We start from the raw sequence: 3,852 nt of genomic DNA, 5'->3' as shown, positions 1-3,852 counted from the left end.
CTCTGCGAGCATAAATTCCCATATATTGTGGTTGGGGAAAAAATGCCTTTTTTTTGTGCCAAAAATGGAAACTGCTCAATGTAAATCAAGGGTTATGGAAAAGTCCTATCACTGATCCAAGCAAATTCTTATTACATGTCACATCCATAGTACTACAGTTTCCCAGGTTTACCCCTGCTCAGGTTAATGAGGCACAACATGAAACAACAGATGTTTTTATAAACTGCTCGCCTCTTAGGGTTATTTGGATTTTTTTTATCCTAATAGTAGGGTCTCTAGTTACCCAACGAAAAACAATACAGAGTAACTCCTAACAATTCGTGTTTTTTCCTGATAGGAAAACTGGATGGTCTATAGTATGTTGGACATTGATTCTTTCCATGATGGAAAACTGGATGGTGTCATCCTTTTTGCATCTCAGAAAGATATCAACACTCATGAAAAAGTAAAAGCCAGAGGTATGAAATGTTGTCAATATGCTGGCTGTGCAAAATATGAGCTGCAGGAGGTCATCATTACAAAATCTGTTACACCATAAACCTATTAATCATAACATTCTATGAAACTTTCAGCAAGTACCCTTAAAGGGAGAGCTTCTTACATTAAGCATCTAGAGTGGAAGCATCAGAATAATATTCCTCTTTTTAGATTGGATTTATGGACTTACTTGACTCTAGCTCTTTTATTGATAATTGCATTATAACAAAATATTTTTAAGTTCAAGGTTATAGAAATCTTAATCATTTGTCAACTGTGCATCTGATCCATTAGGTCCACTGTCTTAATTTGTTGCAATGACACCTTTGTGGAAGGCAGTGAACATACCCAACACACCTTTCTCCTACTTTCCCCACAACTACAACCCTGTGAGATGAGTTGGGCTAAGAGTGAGTGACTGGCCCTAAAGTCAACCTGCTGGTTTTCATGGCCAAGGCTGAACTTGAACTCACAGCCTGGTGTTTTAATCACTTTCATTTTGGAATAAATTCTGGGAATTTGGGGAGTTGCAGTCTGCAAGTCTTAAAAGTTGCCATGGTTGGGCACAGTGGTGGGTTTCCATTTTGTTTTACTACGGGTTCTGTGGGCGTGGCTTGGTAGGTGTGGCAGGGGAAGGATACTGTAAAATCTCCATTCCCTCCCCAATCCAGGGGAAGGACTGCAAAATCCCAATTTCCTCCCAATCAGCTGGGACTTGGGAGGCAGAGAATAGATGGGGGCGGGGCCAGTCAGAATTTTTACTACCAGTTCTCCGAACTACTCAAAATTTCCGCTACCAGTTCTCCAGAACTGGTCAGAGCCTGCTGAAACCCACCTCTAGTTGGACACCCCCAAACTAAAAGAACCTGGACTGCATTCTGGGCCCGTTTGGACTGCTACAATGCATATTTGTGGTGCTCTTGATAAGTAAGCAAGTAGTATGAGTAAGTAACTACCACAGATTTTGGTAGCTAAAGGCAGAAGCTTAGTCAGGCTTCCCAATTGCAGAAGCTTTAATTAAATTCAAATACATGGATTGCCTCTAGAGAAAGTTACAGAGACCAGTTTCTCTGCTTCCGGGTGGTCTCTGCTCAGTCATCACTTTTGCAGAGTGAGAATGTTTCTCCTTGCATTAAAGAAACATTTAAAAAAGAAAACATGTTTTCAAAAAAAAAAATCCACTCTAATCCTGCTGATAATTACAGTTATACCAGAAGATTCCCAAATCTCTCTTAATAACATACACACTTTTACTTCCCAGCCGCAGGTTTCATCCTGAGGATTAGTGTGGTGAGAGCAGCCACCCACCCACCACCCACCCACTCACTGTCTCCCTCACACACCCAGAGTTAAGGCATACAGGTCCAGGTCCTCAACTTACAACAGTTTGTGTAGTGACCGTTTGAAGCTACAAAAGCACTGAAAAAAGTGACTTATGACTGTTTTTCACACTTATGACCAATGTGGCATCCCCATGGTCACGTGATCAAAATTCAAACACTTGGCAACTGACTCATACTTACGACCATTGCAGTATCCTGGGGTCATGTGATCACTTTTTGGACCTTTGGATACGCAAAATCAATGGGGAAGCCAGATTCACTTAACAATCGCGTTACTAAACAACTGCAGTGATTCACTTAACAACTGCCGCAAGAAAGGTCGTAAAATGAGGCAAAACTCACTTAACAAATGTTTCGCTTAGCAGCAGAAGTTTTGGGCTCAATTGTGGTCCTAAGTCGAGGACTACCTGAAATTTGTTTTTTAGGCACCGCTACGCAGCCAGAAGATCCTTGTTTGTATTATGAAAAACCCTGTCCTGTAAAAATTAAGCAGCCAAGAACTGTGGAGGAAATCCTTCAGATTCTTGTCTGCTGAAAATCTTTCTGAATCAATATCACAGCAAAATTTCCCAGCTGGATAGTTTTCATAAACGATAGCAAGTCACAGTTTATACATTTTGCACCCAAGCAATTCATTTTGTCTTTAATTTGGTAAGGTTAGCGGTGGCTAGCAAATAAGCAAAGCTTATAAGATAGTACGTTTATTGCAAACATCTTTTCGAATAAAGGGCACACTTTCACATTCAGCAAGAAATTGTTGTTATCTAAAAACAAAACCGCCTCTTTAAAACGTTGTGCTACAAGTTAAGGTTCTACCGAGATTTGAACTCGGATCGCTGGATTCAAAGTCCAGAGTGCTAACCATTACACCATAGAACCACGAGACGAACATCTATTTGGAAAAGTCCTCCATTAGCACGTCCTATTCGTTTCCCTTTGCAATCTGAATTGCTTTTCTACGTGTAACATTTGTACAATAAAGCTTTTCTCAGATTGACAATCCTCTGTTGAGCAATACACATTTGAAATACTACAGTGAAAACTATTCCCTGTTCTTTTAAAAAGCATAACTCAAAAGCCCTTTTAACCAAACGACCGGATTGCAACATGGTTTTTCGATTATTATCCATAAAGTCAAAATGAAAGAATATTGACCTTTAGGACTACTCTTAGTTTTCAGATATATTTTTCTTAATTCTTCCTTTTTTTTTCTCCCAATCCGTCCATAAAATGGAATCGGGAATTATCGTAAAAAGATTTACGCGACAGGTTCCACCGAGATTTGAACTCGGATCGCTGGATTCAGAGTCCAGAGTGCTAACCATTACACCATGGAACCACGATGCAAATGTTTTCGATTCTCTATTACTTACTCCGGTCCCAAACTAGCCTACAGTATCTTTCCTTTCTCAGTCTTCAGACTAGATTGTAGTTCTCGTTTCAAATTAAAAACGTCGAATTTATTACTTATATCAAACTTCTCTCGTCCTAAAACCAGCCTCTCCACTTCAGCGCCTCCCAAATCCACCAAGTGAAAAGTGAGCTGAGAAACAACCCGAGGAATCTAATGCAATTCATAAATAGAGCAGAAGACAGTTGCAAATGCAACCTAAGGGAAATGACTTTGTTGTGGTTGATTGCACGGTCAACCAAATGTATTATTATTATGGTTCGTTGCACTGACAAGTCAGATGTTGAGATTGGTTATGGCGCTTTTATTCACCTAGAATATATTAATGTAATTAGTATATAGTTATGTAATATTTATGTAACTAGTAATATTTATTTAAATAAGTATTTAAATAATTTAATATTATTTAACGTGTTATTATTTTTTTTACGCAATGGTATTACAAGTTTTTAGGAGGAAGATAAAACGAATACAAGCTAATATAATGTTAAAAGAAGAAAAGAAAGAAATCAGAAAGAAAGCTAAAAGCGCAGGAAAGGAAAAAAGGTTTCAAAAAAGAAAAGAAAGAAAAAATACACAGCGATGACTTCTGAACTTCTTTACAGCAGTTTATAAGTACAA

At 38.6% G+C, this 3,852-nt stretch overlaps 2 non-coding genes across 2 annotated transcripts; both read right to left on the bottom strand.

Annotated features, from left to right (window-relative positions):
* Positions 1-2,627: 2,627 nt before the first annotated feature.
* Positions 2,628-2,699, bottom strand: TRNAQ-UUG (transfer RNA glutamine (anticodon UUG)). The gene has a single exon. It is a non-coding gene; the product is annotated as a tRNA-Gln (tRNA).
* A 388-nt stretch (positions 2,700-3,087) lies between these two features.
* Positions 3,088-3,159, bottom strand: TRNAQ-CUG (transfer RNA glutamine (anticodon CUG)). Its single transcript has one exon. It is a non-coding gene; the product is annotated as a tRNA-Gln (tRNA).
* Positions 3,160-3,852: the final 693 nt, after the last annotated feature.

This window comes from Pituophis catenifer, unplaced genomic scaffold, assembly GCF_029215685.1.
Source record: "Pituophis catenifer annectens isolate HBS135680 unplaced genomic scaffold, rPitCat1.0.hap2 SCAF_2, whole genome shotgun sequence".
NCBI classification, from domain to species: Eukaryota; Metazoa; Chordata; class Lepidosauria; order Squamata; family Colubridae; genus Pituophis; species Pituophis catenifer.
The sequence above is the reverse complement of the archived record's forward strand: the minus strand, read 5'-3'. Positions and strand labels throughout refer to the sequence as shown.